Here is a 19,844-nt window from a genome sequence, read left to right on the forward strand (position 1 = left end):
GTTAAATTACAAGAGATGCTTACATGGCCCATTTATATTAAGCCATCTGTATTACTGGGCTATATCAGCCAATATGCTAGATGTAGTTAGAAGAGAGCAGAGTTGGAGAGACTTGCACTTTCTCTTTAGTCATTTGTATAGCCTACCTTTTAGGAGTGGGAAGATTTTCAGACAGATAAATATGGGTGATCAACAATTATATCTAGGCAATGAAGTAAACTATAGCCTAATCATAGGAAATCTGATAACTGCCCCGTGCTTCTCCGCCCATGCATAACGCTATAGCCTACTCTATTTAATTGAGACCACACTGAACTTGGAGCAGCAAGAACGATGACAGCAACACTTGCTACGTTTTGCATATATGATATAACCTACGTTTTAGGAGAACGATTTGCAGTCAGAGACAAATAAATGGGTAATCAATACTTATTGAAAATGAAAAGGTACAATGCTCGACTCACCATAGTAGCCTAACGTGCTGATTAGACCGGGCATGTGCAGACGTGCGCAATTGCGCGCATGTTGATTTTGTCCATCCACCCCATTCGCGATCTGGACATGCAGGTTGAAATATCAAAACATACTCTGAATCAATATTCATTTTTGGACAGGTTGAAACACATGAAACATTCATGGACATTTAGTTAGCTAGCTTGCTGTTGGTAGCTAATTTGTCCTGGGATATAAATATTGGGTTGTTATTTTATCCTTTTTTTCTGGATCTTTGTAGAATTATGACCCATTTTGAGTTACACAAAATCGTGTGTTCTCTACCCAGACAATTACTTACACATGATTTCTGAAACTATGGCTCATTTTCTCTAAACTCGACACACAAAACCCCAAAACATACACACAGCATGCAAAACGTCACACATCTCTTGCAAAACCAAACACTCAATTCAAAATTATTTTAACTCCTCAAAATTGTGTTTTTGCGCAAAACTCTACACACAAACCATCAAATGATTGGCCCTTATACATGGATGTGACAAATGTAAAACTTGTGTCTTTTGCATTTTCAGTGGAGTCCACGGCAGTTTGTAGTAGCACTCACACGTGCATGTGCACAAATATATACAGTATGTATGCCTATAAGTATATATTTACACTATAAACAGAAATGCAAGGGGGGGGATCAAATGTATTTCTATCTCAAAACATTGTATTTTCATCCAGATTTTGGGATGAACAGTAACAGACAAAACAAATACAGTAGAAGATAAACAAATAGGCTTGTTACTATAAAGAAAAAAACAATTAGGGTGCATCCTGTTTCCTACTTGGGTCTGGCCACAGCACCTCATCAACATCAGAAGCGATGTTCTCTCTGGCTAAACAGCGGGGGAAGTAGCGTCTGGAGTGGCATATCCAGCCCTGGAATGCCCCCTTATCTATGTCACCACAGGCCTCCTCCATCGCCTGGAGAAGGGGTAAATGTTGGTGGGGTTGGCAATCGTATACCTTATAACGCCACGCCGAAAATAACTCTTCTATTGGGTATTAGAAATGGAGAGTATGGTGACAGGTTGAGCGTCAAAACTTGCGGATGGTCAATAAACCAATTGCGGACCAGTGTAAATTTACATTGTCCCAGATGACAACAAACCTGGCCTGCTCTGGTCCATTCCTCTGGTCATTGGGAATGAGGATATTATGCATAGTGTCAAGGACGGCAATAATGTGGGCAGTATTGTTAGGACTAAGAGTGGTAGGATGATGAAGGTCACCATTCTGACTAATGGCTGCACACATTGTGATGTTGCCACCACACTGTCCAGGGACATTGACGATGGCACAGTATCCTATAAGGTTTCTTCCTCTGCATCTTGGTTGAGAGAATGCAAAGCGAGTGCAAAGCTGTCATCATGTAACGGTTTTCCTCCTCTTCTGAAGAGGAGTATGAAGGATCGGACCAATATGCAGCATGGTAAGTTTTTGTCATTTTATTAAATTGCACTGAACACTAAAAATACAAAGTAACAAAAAGAACAACCGAAACAGTTCCGTCTGGTAACTAAAACAAAGACAGAAAACAACTACCCACAAATATAAGTGGGAAAACAGGCTGCCTAAGTATGGTTCTCAATCAGAGACAACGATAAACAGCTGCCTCTGATTGGGAACCATACCAGGCCAAACACAGAAATACCAAAACATAGAACAACACATAGAATGCCCACCCCAACTCACGCCCTGACCAAACAAAAATAGAGACATAAAAAGGAACTATGGTCAGGACGTGACAGTACCCCCCCCCCCCCCCCCCCCCCCTTCCCATCGTTATGTTTGGAGGAAAAAGGGGCATGCTTGCAAGCCGAAGAACACCATCCCATCCGTGAAGCACAGGGGTGGCAGCATCGTGTTGTGGGTGCTTGCTGCAAAAGGGCTTGGTGCACTTCACAAAATAGATGGCATCATGAGGCTGGACAATTATGTGGATATATTGAAGCAACATCTCAAGACATCAGTCAGGAAGTTAAAGCTTGGTCGCAAGTGGGTCTTCCAAATGGACAATGACCCCAAGCATACTTCCAAAGTTGTGGCAAAATGGCTTAAGGACAACAAAGTCAAGGTATTGGAGTGGCCATCACAAAGCCCTGACCACAATCCTATGGAAAATTTGTGGGCAGAACTGAAAAATCATGTGCGAGTAAGGAGGCCTACAAACCTGACTCAGTTACACCCACTCTGTCAGGAGGAATGGGACAAAATTCACCCAACTTATTGTGGGTAGCTTGTGGAAGGCTACCCGAAACGTTTGACCCAAGTTAAACAATTTAAAGGCAATTCTACAAAATATGAATTGAGTGTATGTAAACTTCTGACCCACTGGGAATGTGATGAAATAAATAAAATCTGAAATAAATAATTGTCTCTACTATTATTCTGACATTTCACATTCTTAAAATAAATTGGTAATCCTAACTGACCTAAGACAGGGAATTTTTACTAGGATTAAATGTCAGCAATTGTGAAAAACTGAGTTTAAATGTATCTGGATAAGGTGTAAACTTCCGACTTCAACTGTGTATATATATATATATGTCCTTGGCGTCCACATCACCAACAAACTAACACGGTCCACAACAAAACCTATTCCCCCTCAGGAGACTTAAAAGATTTGGCATGGGTCCTCAGATCCTCAAAAGGTTCCACAGCTGCACCATCGAGAGCATCCTGACGGGTTGGATCACTGCCTGGTATGGCAACTGCTTGGCCTCCAACCGCAAGGCACTACAGAGGGTAGTGCGTTCGGCCCAGTACATCACTGGGGCCAAGCTTCCTGCCATTCAGGACCTCTATACAAGGCGGTGTCAAAGGAAGGCCCTAACAATTGTCAAAGACTCCAGCCACCCTTGTCATAGACTGTTCTCTCTGCTACCGCACGGCAAGCGGTACTGAAGATCCAAATCTAGCTCCAAGAGGCTTTTAAACAGCTTCTACCCCCAAGCCATAAGACTCCTGAACATCTAGTCAAATGGCTACCCAGACTATTTGCACTGCCCCGTCCTTTACGCTGCTGCTACTCTGTTATTATCTTAAATTTTACTAGGCAAGTCAGTTAAGAACATATTCTTACTTACAATGACAGCCTACCAGGGAACAGTGGGTTAACTGCCTTGTTCAGGGGAAGAACGACTGATTTGTACCTTGTCAGCTCAGGGATTAAATCCAACAAACTTTCAGTTACTGCCCCAACGCTCTAACCACTAGGCTACCTGCCACCCCAAAATGATCTATGCATAGTTTAATAACTTTACCTACATGTACAGATTACCTCAATTACCTCGACTAAACAGTTGACTCTGTACTAAACACATTGACTCTGTACCAGTACCCCTTGTATTTAGCCTCGCTATTGTTATTTTACTTCTGCTCTGTAATTATTTGTTACTTTTATTCATTTGTTTTTTTTGCTGTTTTTCTTAAAACTGTATTGTTTTTTAAAATATATATATATATTTGAATTGTAAGAATCTATTCAACTGAAATGTGTTTTCTGCATTTAACCCAACCCCTCTTTATCAGAGAGGTGCAGGGGGCTGCCATAATTGACAACCACGTTTTCTGCAAACAGTGAGTTATCTGCCTTGCTCAGGGGCAGAATGACAGCATTTTTACCTTGTCAGCTCGGGGATTCGATCCAGCAACCTTTCAGTTACTGGCCCAACCCTCTAACCACTAGGCTATCTGCTGCGTCCCAAGTGTGCTCACCACAAAGAATGCCTAATTGTTGTCACTTGATGTTATATGCTTTCTTGTAATCAGAAAAGTTAATTGAAGGTACAATGAGCTACTGGCAGCTATTTGCAAGTATGTTGCTGTGCTTTCAAAGATAACTTACTGAGTTAAATTGCCAGTTAAGCTGCCAGTATGTTACTGCCAGTTAGTTGCTAGTGACTCTGACGCTCGTCAGAGTCACTAGCAAACTATCACAGATTACAAAGGGAAACCAAGCCGCGAGCTGCCCAGTGACATGAGCCTACCAGACAAGCTAAATTCCTTCTATGCTCGCTTCGAGGCAAGCAACACTGAACCATGTATGATAGCACCAGGTGTTCCTGATGACTGTGTGATCACTCTCTCCATTGGCCGATGTGGGTAAGACTTTTAAACAGCTTAACAGATGGATTACCCAGACGTGTACTCAGAGCATGCGCTGACCAGCTGGCAAGTGTCTTCACTGACATGTTCAACCTCTCCCTGATAGGGCTGTTATGGTGACCATATTACTGCCACATCGGCGGTCATATCCGCAGTTAAAATCCTTGTGACCGTTTAGTCACGGTAACTAGGCTTCTCCAAGCTCTGATCCTGCTGATTATCATTAGTAGTCTACCAAACTTGCTAACTGCCTGGTATTCAGCACTCTTTTGTCCCTCTAATCACTCTGACATTGATGCAAATGTTTTCAAAAATCAAATCAAACCCTTCATAGGAGCCCATGAACTCATGTTGCGCAACATTTCTATAGGCTGTGCAATTGGCTGAGAAAACAGAGTTTTGATGGCCTCTATTAAAAAGAGGAAGATGCCATCAGCTTTCTATAGGCTAGGCCTACTATATTTATGTGTCAACTTTCCTAGAATTAAGCACATTGCTTTGCTTTAAAACAGGAGTATAGCCTACCTGGCTGGCATGAAAATGAACCATGGGAAATTTTAACCAAAACAGTTTGGCTTTTATGAGCTCTATACAACCATCACAGCTGTAAAGAACCTTTCCTGATATGCAAAAAAATGCAGTTAGAAAAAATACAGTTCCAGTTAGATTTCTAGAATTGTTTGCTTGAATATCTGTGTTTTTGCATGTACCTATGCTACACAAAGACTTTTATTTTTTATTTTTTATTTTTTAAACTAATACAATCTGTTAGTTGGACTTATTGCACCTGATACTGAACTGGTTGTTCCAGTTTAGATGCTTTAGGTAGTCTAATTTATTAATTTCTCTATGGTACAAAACACCACGAGGGCCGGTGACCAACGAAACACAATGAAGGCTGGTCTATGCTGTTTTTTCAGCAGGTTTTTTTTTTCTCTCTCTCTCGCTCTCTCTCTCTCTCTCTCTCTCTCTCTCTCTCTCTCTCTCTCTCAATTCAATTTACTTTATTGACAAGGCAAGTTCATTATTACTTACATTGTCAAAGTATACATATCTAAAAATAAAAAATACAAATATATTTATATATAAATAAATGGTGGGACCAACAGCACTAATAATAGTAGTAGTGGACATGGGATTACCATTAACAACAACTACAACAACAATATTAATCAGAACAACAATACATTAAAGCAATGGTAGTAGACCAGTGTCAACATGACTGAGAAGACACATGACATGGTATGAAAGACAAAACAAAACCACATGGGAAATATTATCGACATGACTTTGCACTTTTCACTGGTTGTCCCTCAGGTTGTGGCAGGAGGACACATATTTGGCAGCCAAAACTGCACATTTTGGCTTTTCACCCAATAAATATTAGATTTTTTCTTAATATTTTATAGTTTCAAATTATTTGTATTGAATTATAATTTTGGGAAAGAAAATTCTCTTAGGTCTGAGTATTTGTCACAGTGTAATAGGAAATGCAGCCCTGTCTCTACCTCTCCCTTGGAGCAGAGTGAGCACAGCCTGTCCTCTCTGGCAGCCAGGTTAGTCTGTGATGATCGGTCTCTATAGCCAGACTGTGCTCACTGAGTCTGTACCTAGTCAATGTTTTCCTCAGTTTTCTATCAGTCACAGTGGTCAGATAGTCTGCCACCATGTACTGTCTGTTTAGAGCCAAATAGCATTGAAGTTTACTTAGATTTCTTTGTGGTGTCTTTCCAATAGGTGATATATTTTTCTTTTTGTTTTGTGATGATTTGGTTGGGCCAGATTTTCTGAGTGCTGTCCTGAGGCTCTATGGGGTTGGTTTGGGTTGGAGAACTGAGCCTCAGAACCAGCTGGCTGAGGGGACTCTTCTCTTTTTTTCCATTTCTTTCTTTCTCTCTCTCTCTCTCTCTCCCTCTCTCTCTCTATCTCTCTCTCTCTCTCTCTCTCTCTCTCATATATGTTGTTCTGATGATGTCTGTCACAGTGGCAGATGAAATCGACCAATCGTTTGGTGCCTCCAGCCAAGACCAGACATCTGAAGCTTTTTAATTGATACAGTGTAATAGCACAAATGGATTCACTAGGCTAATTAGTTCTTGCGCTCTAGCAGTGTATCCAATGGAACTAAAAAAAAGTTAAGTGTTAGACAGTTGATTGTATGGCTCAGTTTAGTTTTAGCATTAGGTTTTTGACCAGTGCATTACCAAAGTAAGTATATGCTTTAATTCAAAATCATCAAATTAAATTATATATGTAATTCCAGGTCTCATTCCAGGTCTCACATGTATGCAGTATATATAACATCCTATATCGTCATCCTCAGTTGTATTCTGTAGTCATCCTCAGTTGTATTCTGGCTACAAGACTATCCGAAACATCTGCAACTACAGGCTGTCTCAGCCAGAGGGCAGCAGATACCTTCAGCACAAACCGTGACCACAAAGCACAAACCTCCCCCAGGTAATTGGCTTTACAGGCCACTTTAAGCTTAATCTTTTATAACAGACCTAAACGAGTGTTGAAAACCATTAAAAAAAATAAGCGGGCATCCATAGGAAATTATAATCGGAGAAATGAATACTAGGCACAGCGTGAGACCACAGCATTTAATCGAATTAGTTCTCTGAAATAAACGGATGAGACTGAGGAGGATGAGAGTAGGTGCGTCAGTTTGTTCCAGCTCTATTTCCAGATGTTAATATCTCTGAAATGTCGTCCTCTCTCATCACACACTTTTGCTGGCGCTGCTCAGTCTTGAGCTCCGGTTAAACCCGGCTCAGTTTTGCTTGTGTCTCGTAGAACCATATCTAAAGACTGCAGTCTTATCTTTTAAAAAATCACTACACTGTCTATGCTCCAATGTGTTTTATATCTTATCAGCTTTATCCCTATTGAAGTGTCTGTCATCGTCGAGACGTTCCCCTGTTGAAGAGCAGACAGGGCGATTGAGACTATTGCACTGTAACCTAAATGGAAGAGAAGAAAAGAGGAACATCAATTGCATCGATTTGCAATTCTCTTTATCTTGCATCTGAGTTGCTGTAGAAGAAATCATACAATCTGGGCTCTGCGCACAACATCCAACGTCATTAGATCAATAGAAATTGACCCGACACAAAAAAGGGTTTCTCTTGTTTTTCGTGTAACCTTGCTTTGTTTGGCCGTATCCCTACTGGGAGGGAGCATTATCGGATTTTACATTTTCCACATGCCGCCTCCAAGTGCAAGAGACTGTCATCCACTGCAAATGATTTTAAATTAGCCTGCACGGATGGGGCTTTGTGCGAAGGCGACTTTGGGATTCATAGCGCGCAAACACAGTGTGCCCGCACCTCATATAGCGAAGCTTTCAAGTCTTCTGTCTTATTTGTTTTAGCATCAGGCTTTTGATAGCATTGTATAACATTGCACGCATGCGTGTGTGTGTGTGTGTGTGACATGCAAATGATCTCTTGATAATTTGGTATTTTCATTGGATTATGCCACATTTCGTGCAGGGGAACCTATATCAGATGGGAATGCATTTCTTCACCTGACTTCAACAGTGTTTTCGTACGTCAATATCGATCTCTGTCTCGACGCCTTCACTGACTACCTTTTCCACTCACTTTATTCAGACAGTTGTAAAACAATAAGGGGAGGCTGGCAGATGGAAGAAAAGACATAGGCACCGAAGCCTGGTCTTCAGTGGGGAGAAGCACATATTAGGTCAGAACCACGGAGCTTTACCGCTACAGCACGGGTTCTGCTCTCTCTGTAATAAGGACCAGGCTCCCTGCTCTACAGTAGGTTGACCCTTCAAGCATCACCCTTGAGCCATGTGCAAAAGCAGAGTGAATCCTCATTCCTCACTCACTCTCAAGACAAGTGAAGTAAGATAATTCATTGTGACGTTTGCATCACCACAAACAGACAGTGGGTCATTTCAGCACTACTGATCTTCCTCTACACAGGTTCTATATGTGCTCATCGGTGGCTGTGTGTCTTTGCGTTGAGGGGTATCTTCCAGAACAGCAAAACATACAATCAGACCTGGTTTTAAAATACTATTTTAACTCTTTCAAATTCTGTTATAATTTGCTTTAGCCTGCCTGTAGTTCCAGATGGGTGGGTTTCACAGCTTTGTGACTATACCATTGATTCCATTGCAGCCAGGCAAGCTCAATTAAACCCAACGAAATGATTTGAAATGACTTCAAATAGAATTTGAACACAGGTCTGCATACAATATGTCATTTCTCACCCACACTCTGTTATAATTACATTATATACGGTTTTCTGTCTTAGATGTGCATAGGGCATGCTTATTCACACAGACTCACAAATGTAAACTGTTATGTAAGCTATTTTGAAGAGCTTTCTATAGCTAAGCTAATGACTCCAGCTGTATTTGGTGTTGAAGATCTCAGATCGAGTACTACTTTTGGAGCATGTAGGCGTATTTACTTCCTCTATGCCACAGTATGTGAAAATTGAACTCTTAGGTAAAAAAAAATGGAGTATTATTGTTGAACAACTTGTGAGTCATGTGTGGGTTGGATATTTCTTAGTCCACAGTTGATTTGAGCCAACGCATGGGTTTCTGTAAATGGGAATGTCAACTGCTGAAACAGTGTTCTGACGAGTGGAATATTTCCCCAGAATGTTTGTGTCACGGCGTTCAGAGGAAGAAGGTGAAGGAATCGTCAGACCAAAATGCAGCGGGGTACGTGTTTATCTTTAATATACTGAACACTAAATACAAAATAACAATAGGAATAACCGAAAACAGTCCTGCAAGGTGAAAACAGAAAATAACCACCCACCACTAACAGTGGGAAAACAGGCTACCTAAGTGTGGTTCTCAATCAGAGACAACGAAAGACAGCTGTCCCTGATTGAGAACCATACCCGGCCAAAACATTGAAATAATAAACCTAGACATACAAACATAGAATGCCCACCCACATCACATCCTGATCAAACAAAAAATAGAAACATACAAAGCAATCTACCCCCCAAAAGGTGCGGACTCTGGCCGCAAAACCTGAACCTATAGGGGAGTGTTTGGGTGGGTATTACCCCATTACTCCGGTTCTGGTGAGGGACGTGGAACCCGCCCCACTTTTGGCTCGGCCCACTTTAGTAATGCCTCTGGAGCTGGAACCCTCACCGCAGACCCGGGACTTGAGGACGCCACTGGACTAATGGTCGAGTCTGGAGTGAGTGGCGCCTCTGGCGCCCCAGGACTGACGGGCGGCTCTGGCGCCTCTGGACTGACGGGCGGCTCTGGCGCCTCTGGACTGGAGGGAGACTCTGGCAGCTCCGGCTTGGAGGGAAAACCTGGAGGGAGGAGACAGAGAGACAGCCTGGTGCGTGGGGCTGCCACAGGGCCCACCAGGCTGGGGAGACCTACAGGAGGCCTGGTGCGTGGAGGAGGCACCGGATGTACCGGGCTGTGGGGGAGCACTGGAGCTCTGGTGCGCAGCCTTGGCACCACTCCTCCAGGCTGGATGACCACTTTAGTCCGGACCCTCCAGAGTGCAGGCACAGGTCGAACCGGGCTGCGGGGGAGCACTGGAGATCTGGTGCATACCACTCGCACCTCTCCCTTAGACTCAATGTCCACATTCGCCCGGCACGGGCGGAGCGCAGGCATAGGGTGAACTGCACCCTCCCAACGCCCCGGAGACACAGTACGCAGAGCCGGCGCAGGATAGCCCTCCAGGCTATGAGAGCGCACTGGCGACATTGTGCGCTTCATCGCATAACACGGTGTCTGACCAGTACCACGCTTCTTCCGGTAAGCACGAGGAGTTGGCACAGGTTTCTCTCCTGACTCCGCCAATCTCCCCGTGTGCCTCCCCCTAAAATAATTTGGGGGCTGCCTCTCATGCCTGAACAGCAATCACTCACCTCATACTGGAAGAAGATTTATTCATGAATGAGTCGGATGCGAAGGATTTACTTCAGACACCCAATGAGGCCTTCATCCCCATCATTCGCAGGAGACAGAGATATCGGGGACGTAGGTTGGAGTGCCTTGTAAGGATCCGACGGCGAGTGGGTAATCTGCCTTTCCTATAAGTCCTGTTAGCCAACGTACAATCATTGGATAACAAAATAGACAAACTATGCTCACGTATATACTACCAATGGAACATTAAAAACTGTAATATCTTATGTTTCAGCGAGTCGTGGCTGATCGACAACATAAATAAAATACAGCTGGTGGGTTTTACGCTGCATTGGCCAGATAGAAGAGCCGCCTCCGGTAAGACAAGGGGTGGTGGTCTGTGTATATTTGTAAATATACACTGCTCAAAAAAATAAAGGGAACACTAAAATAACACATTCAAGATCTGAATTAACGAAATATTCTCATTAAATACTTTTTTCTTTACATAGTTGAGTGTGCTGACAACAAAATCACACAAAAATCAAATTTATCAACCCATGGAGGTCTGGATTTGGATCACACTCAAAATTAAAGTGGAAAACCACACTACAGGCTGATCCAACTTTGATGTAATGTCCTCAAAATGAGGCTCAGTAGTGTGTGTGGCTGCTGGGTTGTTGCCCTCCTACGGCCTCCTACACGTCTCCTGATGTACTGGCCTGTCTCCTGGTAGCGCCTCCATGCTCTGGACACTACGCTGACAGACACAGCAAACCTTCTTGCCACAGCTCGCATTGATGTGCCATCCTGGATGAGCTGCACTACCTGAGCAACTTTTGTGGGTTGTAGACTCCGTCTCATGCTACCACGGTGAAAGCACCGCCAGCATTCAAAAGTGACCAAAACATCAGCCAGGAAGCATAGGAACTGAGAAGTGGTCTGTGGTTATCACCTGCAGAACTACTCCTTTATTGGGGGTGTCTTGCTAATTGCCTATAATTTCCACCTGTTGTCTATTCCATTTGCACAACAGCATGTGACATTTTTTGTCAATCAGTGTTGCTTCCTAAGTGGACAGTTTGATTTCACAGAAGTGTGATTGACTTGGAGTTACATTGTGTTGTTTAAGTGTTCCTTTTATTTTTTTGAGCAGTGTATATATGTGCGTACGTGTGTATATACAGTGCCTTGCGAAAGTATTCGGCCCCCTTGAACTTTGCGACCTTTTGCCACATTTCAGGCTTCAAACATAAAGATATTAAACTGTATTTTTTTGTGATGAATCAACAACAAGTGGGACACAATCATGAAGTGGAACGACATTTATTGGATATTTAAAACTTTTTTAACAAATCAAAAACTGAAAAATTGGGCGTGCAAAATTATTCAGCCCCTTTACTTTCAGTGCAGCAAACTCTCTCCAGAAGTTCAGTGAGGATCTCTGAATGAACCAATGTTGACCTAAATGACTAATGATGATAAATACAATCCACCTGTGTGTAATCAAGTCTCTGTATAAATGCACCTGCACTGTGATAGTCTCAGAGGTCCGTTAAAAGCGCAGAGAGCATCATAAAGAACAAGGAACACACCAGGCAGGTCCGAGATACTGTTGTAAAGAAGTTTAAAGCCGGATTTGGATACAAAAATATTTCCCAAGCTTTAAACATCCCAAGGAGCACTGTGCAAGCGATAATATTGAAATGGAAGGAGTATCAGACCACTGCAAATCTACCAAGACCTGGCCGTCCCTCTAAACTTTCAGCTCATACAAGGAGAAGACTGATCAGAGATGCAGCCAAGAGGCCCATGATCACTCTGGATGAACTGCAGAGATCTACAGCTGAGGTGGGAGACTCTGTCCATAGGACAACAATCAGTCGTATATTGCACAAATCTGGCCTTTATGGAAGAGTGGCAAGAAGAAAGCCATTTCTTAAAGATATCCATAAAAAGTGTTGTTTAAAGTTTGCCACAAGCCACCTGGGAGACACACCAAACATGTGGAAGAAGGTGCTCTGGTCAGATGAAACCAAAATTGAACTTTTTGGCAACAATGCAAAACGTTATGTTTGGCGTAAAAGCAACACAGCTGAACACACCATCCCCACTGTCAAACATGGTGGTGGCAGCATCATGGTTTGGGCCTGCTTTTCTTCAGCAGGGACAGGGAAGATGGTTAAAATTGATGGGAAGATGGATGGAGCCAAATACAGGACCATTCTGGAAGAAAACCTGATGGAGTCTGCAAAAGACCTGAGACTGGGACGGAGATTTGTCTTCCAACAAGACAATGATCCAAAACATAAAGCAAAATCTACAATGGAATGGTTCAAAAATAAACATATCCAGGTGTTAGAATGGCCAAGTCAAAGTCCAGACCTGAATCCAATCGAGAATCTGTGGAAAGAACTGAAAACTGCTGTTCACAAATGCTCTCCATCCAACCTCACTGAGCTCGAGCTGTTTTGCAAGGAGGAATGGGAAAAAATGTCAGTCTCTCGATGTGCAAAACTGATAGAGACATACCCCAAGCGACTTACAGCTGTAATCGCAGCAAAAGGTGGCACTACAAAGTATTAACTTAAGGGGGCTGAATAATTTTGCACGCCCAATATTTCAGTTTTTGATTTGTTAAAAAAGTTTGAAATATCCAATAAATGTCGTTCCACTTCATGATTGTGTCCCACTTGTTGTTGATTCTTCACAAAAAAATACAGTTTTATATCTTTATGTTTGAAGCCTGAAATGTGGCAAAAGGTCGCAAAGTTCAAGGGGGCCGAATACTTTCGCAAGGCACTGTATATATATGTAGTACCAGTCAATAGGTGGGCACCTACTCATTCCAGGGTTTACTTTATTTTTACTATTTGCTACATTGTAGATTAATAGTGAAGACATCAAAACTATGAAATAATACATACATATGGAATCATGTACTGTAGTAACCAAAAAAAGTGTTCAACAAATCAAAATGTGTTTTATATTTGAGATTTTTCAAAGTAGCCACCCGTTACCTTGATGACAGCTTTGCACACTATCCACTAGATGTTGAAACATTACTGCGGGCACTTGATTTCGTTCAGCCCCAAGAACATTAGTGAGGTCGGGCACTGATGTTGGGCAATTAGGCCTGGCTCGCAGTCTGTGTTCCAATTCATCCCTAAGGTGTTCGATGGAGTTAAGGTCAGGGCTCTATTCAGGCCAGTCAAGTTCTTCCACACCAATCTCAACAAACCATTTCTATATGACTTTAGCTTTGTGCATGGGATCATTGTCATTTCAGAACCGCAAAGGGCTTTCCCCAAACTGTTGCCACAAAGTTGAAAGCAGAGAATCATCATAGGTTACACCCAGATTCATAATAAAGACTTGTGAGATGTGACATTTGTTAAGCGTTCAATGATAACATTCACCTAAAAAACACAGTTGGGGAAGGCACTTAACATGGATGAATCGAACAAGCATGTCTCTGTCACTAACAAATACAGTCATGGGTAGTAACTCGAAAAGACAATGCATACTGGGAAATTATATTAGAGGCATGGCTTTAGTTGGGGGGGGGGGGGGGGGGGGGGGGTCGTGGTTTTCAGGTAGTTATTTTTGGCCACCCTTGAGAGGAAGTGTTTTATTAGTTTAAGTGGTCTATGGAAGAGGTATATCATAATCACTTACAATAAGCATAGCCATCATGATGCTAAATGTATACTTGGTTAAATAAAGGTGATATAAAAAATATAATAATGTGTTGTCTTTCTGTGACTTCAAGGTAGCAAGCCATTGTCTTTTAGCATCTTAACTAAATTGTCCTAGAATAATGCAGTGGCTGGAAATTCATTGTTTACAGGCTGTATCAGGCCTGTAGTCACATTGTTCTGACTTGTAAAGTGCTGTGTAATTTGAATTTAGGTGGAGTGGGGGTATCAGTCATTTTGTAGTTTTAATCACCTGCAATCTGCATTAAGAATGATGGCCAAGGTTGGGAAGACTCAGATTTTAGCATCTAAACTAGAAAAACCATTTCAGTAATGGGTGCAATAAATCCAAGTAACATGTTGGATTAAACATGTATGTCATTTATGTTTGCACAGCATAAGATTAATCAATCAATGCACAAACATAGGTATTGAAACAAACAATTCAAAAAATCTTACCTGCAATATAGTGTGCAAGGAAATATTATACTAATGGGTGTGGTTTTGGTTCATAGTAATGTGTTTGAGTGCCAGACCACTGTAGGGTAAAACTAGACCTTAAAATAAGACCTTATGAAATACTGAACATAGGGTATTGTGTTAACATTCTGTGTTGAATTAACACAGGATCATTTTCTGTGTACAAATATTATAGCAAAAATAAAACATCTATATGGAACGTAACTGTGGAAAATAAAGGTGTCTCGTTGTGGCACATTAAATCAAATAAGACGCCATAAAAGATGATCGAAGTGGACACATTTTTATTAACTTTCTGGCACATTTGTTTTATTCTATTCAACTCTTATCATCTCAATGAATTTGTTTGAAACTTGTTGAATTATTAATTGACCATCAGTTGATGGACACATTTTTTAATAATCTATCACACTTCTTTACTTCTGTTTTTTAATACCACAGCTGTTGCCACTGAGATTTGAAGGGGCAATCTGGGATTCAAACAACAACAAAACAACAATTAATTTAGAAAACCAAAAATGTATGCAAAGCTCTACAGAGTGTGTGTTGCAGACGGCCCAGTACATCACTCGAGCCAAGCTCCCTGCCATCCAGGACCTTTTTATTTATTGTATTTTGTTTAACCTTTATTTAACTAGGCAAGTCAGTTAAGAACAAATTCTTATTTACAATGACGGCCTACCAAAAGGCAAATGGCCTCCTGGGGAACAGGGGCCTGGGATTAACAATAAAAAATAAATACAATATAAATATAGGACAAAACACACATCACAACAAGAGAGGCAACACAACACTACATAAAGAGAGACCTAAGACAACAACATAGCAAGGCAGCAACACATGACAACACAGCATGGTTGCAACACAGCATGGTTGCAACACAACATAACAACAACATGGTAGCAACACAACATGGTAGCAGCACAAAACATGGAACAAACATTATTGTGCACAGACAACAGCACAAAAGGCAAGAAGGTAGAGACAGCAATACATCACACAAAGCAGCCACAACTGCCAGCAAGTGTCCATGATTGAGTCTTTGAATGAAGAGATTGAGATAAAACTGTCCAGTTTGAGTGTTTGTTGCAGCTTGTTCCAGTCGCTAGCTGCAGCGAACTGAAAAGACAAGCGACCCAGGGATGTGTGTGCTTTGGGGACCTTTAACAGAATGTGACTGGCAGAACGAGTGTTTGTGGAGGATGAGGGCTGCAGTAGATATCTCAGATAGGGGGGAGTGAGGCCTAAGAGGGTTTTATAAATAAACATCAACCAGTGGGTCTTGAAACAGGTGACCAGTTTACAGAGGAGTATAGATGGCAGTGATGTGTCCTATAAGGAGCATTGGCTTAGTTTGGCAGCTGGGGTGAAAAAGGAGAGGAGCAATTACAATAGAGGAAACCAAGTCTAGATTTAACTTTAGCCTGCAGCTTTGATAGGTGCAGAGAGAAAGACAGTGTGCTGTCTAGCTACACTCCCAAGTACTTGTATGAGGAGACCTCAAGCTCTAAACTCTGAGGTAGTAATAACACTTGTGGGAGGAGGGGCATTCTTCTTACCAAACCACATGACCTTTGTTTTGGAGGTGTACAGAACAAGGTTAAGGGTAAAGAAAGCTTGTTGGACACTAAGAAAACTTTGTTGTAGAGCATTTAACACAAACTCCGGGGAGAGGCCAGCTGAGTATAAGACTGTATCATCAGCATATACATGGATGAGAGAGCTTCCTACTGCCTGAGCTATGTTGTTGATGTAAATTGAGAAGAGTGTGGGGCCTAGGATCGAGCCTTGGGGTACTCCCTTGGTGACAGTCAGTGGCTGAGACAGCAGATTTTCTGACTTTATACACTGCACTCTTTGAGAGAGGTAGTTAGCAAACCAGCCCAAAGACCCCTCAGAAACACCAATACTCCTTAGCCAGCCCACAAGAATGGAATGGTCTACCATATCAAAAGCTTTGGCCAAGTCAATAGAAATAGCAGCGCAACTTGCTTAGAATCAAGTACAATGGTGACATCATCGAGGACCTTTAAGGTTGCAGTGATACATCCATAACCTGAACGGAAACCAGATTGCATACCCAAGAGGATACTATAGACATCAAGAAAGCCAGTCAGTTGATTATTGACTATTATTGATTATTGAAGTTTTTCAACATTTTTGATAAACACGGCAAAATAGAAATAGGCCTATAATAGTTAGGATCAGCTTTATCTCCCCCTTTATTTAAAGGACGAACCGTGGCTGCCTTCCAAGCAATGGGAACCTCCCGAGAAAGGAGAGACAGGCTTAGTGATGATAGTGGCAGCAACCTTAAAGAAGAAAGGGTCTAAACCATCTGACCCAGATGTTTTTTGGGGGTTAAGTTCAAGGAGTTCCTTTAACACCTCGGACTCAATGACTGCCTGCAGGGAGAAACTTTGTAGCGGGGCAGGGGAAAAAGAGGGAGAAGCACCGTAACACCAGGCGGTGTCTAAGGAAAACCCAGGCTATTGCCAAAGACCTTAGCCACATATGCCATTGTCTGTTCTCTGTGCCAGGCAAGTAGTACCGGAGCATCAGGAGCATCAGGTCTCGGCTATCCAGACTATCTCTAGTGACTCTACCTGCACTGGCTATATGCACACTCACAGTTCTCTATCCATACACTTACACTGACACACACATGCACTCACATACACCCAAAATACACACACACAGATTCACACAGGCACACACACAGCAGATACTTCTTTTGACTTTTAGTATTATATATCCTGTTGACTAGTCACTTCACCCCTGCCTATACGTACACATCTACCTTGATCACCACATATCCCTGCACATTGCAATGGTTATGGTTCTCCTTGTATATAGCTTCATTCCTGTGTGTTTTATTTTTCATTTGTGTTTCTATTATTTTCTTATTTAACTCTGCATCATTGGGAAAGAGCTTGTAAGTAAACATTTCACTGTGATAAATACAATTTGATTAGATTTTTATGTGTTGTGATGGGGCTGACGGTCGGATTACTTTCCACAACCCTCGACACTATACGCTCTACGGTCTAGTCAGGGGTATCATGGGATACATCAGTGGCAGATCGACATTGTTCCAAAACCTCATCTAGTGGTCATGAATAGAGATGAGCATTATAACATACCAGTCGTGTTATGGATGACAGGCCAGGCTAATGAAGTCATATTGTATGTAGACACTTTTGGTTAAACATTCCTGTCCTGGCTGGTTGCTAGCCTATTGCTCTCCTCTACCTGTCCATCATTCACAAATTCCATTAGTCTCTTTGTCTCTCAGAAATAGGACCTCTACAAAGGCTAACTTTGTAGGAGAGAATATCTGAAATACTTGCGAAATATCATGGATTCTATGGTCTATGGATAAGACCCATACATTCCAATAACGAGACTTTTCATTAACTTAAAGGGAAAGTCCACCACTTTCCACCCTCATTTTTGTTATCTACAACACAGACCATTGTCTTTATACTGTATGTGAAAACAGCGCATTTCGACGTTGTGTAGGAAAACATAAAGTTAAGTTCTACCTGACGACATCAAAAGTGAAAACATTTTAAAAACAGTGATTTTCAAACACTATCAGATTCGTGGTAATGTTGGGAGCAAGAAAACACCCTCTCTCTCGCTAGAAATGCTTTGCAGGTTTTGAAAATCACAGAGAAGCGTCTTTTTCCCCGGACCATTCTTCTTATCTTTTTTAACCACAGGTCATAGAAATGCTCCGTTTTCATATACCTAGACACTGGTATTGTGCTCCAGATAATGAATATGAGGTTGAAAAGTTGTGTTATTGTCCTTTAACTTTGTCAATGCTATTAGAATAACAGTAAAACTGCGTTCCATGTCTGACCCATGCAGATCGACACTGCACTGCATTGTTATATTATCAGGGGTATTTTTGTGGGCTTTTCTGCAGTGGAATGCAGCCGTCCCTGTCGGCTCTTTGGGAATGAGGCCAGGCGGCCATGTTGTTTTGGGTCTCTTCTTGCCCGGGTAGCTCCATCTGGCCTTGGCAGCGCTATGTTGTGCCCCTGCCCGGGAGTCTTGCATTCTGAGTATGTGTTGGCAATTAGTGGAGATGTTGGCGTTGCATTTGGCTGCAGTGTGACATTCTCACAGGGCTTGTTGACTTGCTGCGAGGGTGCCATGTATCGCTTTTCCTCAGGTTCACTGCAATCGGAATTCAAGAGAGGCCACCGCCAGGTAACTCCACGCTACAGTGTTCACTGATTGCATGACCCTCTGTTTTGTTGCTGTCTCAGGTTCTCAATGTTTTCCAATATAATTGTTTTAGTGTTTACTTTTATAATGAGGCACACAAGGCCAACCTTGAACATCAAACTGTAAGATGCTAGGGTCACACTTTATTTGGTTAGTCCCATATAGATGATCTACAGAGGGTCATACTATCAACAATCTGTTGATAAGCAAATGCTTGCTAATGTTACGGTTATGTTTAAAATAAGGGTAAGAGTTAAGGTTAGGATAAGGTTTGGGCTAGAGTTAGGGTCAGTGAATATTTAGTTGAAATGTTGACGTCTACAAACCATCTACTAACCACCTACAAACCATCTCCTTGGGACTCAATTAATGAATGAATCAATCAGTGTACATGCACAAACATAGATATTGTAACAACAATTCTAAAAATCTACCTGCAATAGAGCATGCTGGGAAATATGATAATGATGGGCATGAGTTTTAGTTCAAAGTGACGTGTATGAGTTTCCTGCACTTGTATTAAGGTTAAACTAGGCCCTCAAAATAAGGCCTTATGTAACGGCCGTGTCCATATCTTTTAATAAAGAACTTGAACACTGAACAAAAACAATAAACCGACAACCGAAAACAGTTCTGGCTGGTGCAGACACACAACAGAAAACAGAAAACAATCACCCACGAAACACAATAGAAAACAGGCTACCTAAATATGGTTCTCAATCAGGGACAATGATTGACAGTTGCCTCTGATTGAGAACCATACCAGGCCAAACACAGAAATAGCAAATCATAGAAAAACTAACATAGACAACCCAACCAACTCACGCGCTGACCATACTAAAACAAAGACATAACAAAATAACTAAAGGTGTCAGAAAGTGACACCTTATGAAATCCATATGGTATTGTGTTATAAAATTGCATAAATTATGAAAACATAT

The 19,844-nt window shown here is 41.8% G+C and overlaps 1 protein-coding gene across 1 annotated transcript in view; it reads left to right on the forward strand.

The window, feature by feature from the left end:
* The window catches only part of LOC139420438 (receptor-type tyrosine-protein phosphatase N2-like), a 303,402-nt gene that overhangs the window by 104,097 nt on the left and 179,461 nt on the right, over window positions 1-19,844 (forward strand). The gene's annotated exons all lie outside the window — the stretch shown is intronic.

Source organism: Oncorhynchus clarkii, chromosome 11 (genome assembly GCF_045791955.1).
Source record: "Oncorhynchus clarkii lewisi isolate Uvic-CL-2024 chromosome 11, UVic_Ocla_1.0, whole genome shotgun sequence".
NCBI classification, from domain to species: domain Eukaryota; kingdom Metazoa; phylum Chordata; class Actinopteri; order Salmoniformes; family Salmonidae; genus Oncorhynchus; species Oncorhynchus clarkii.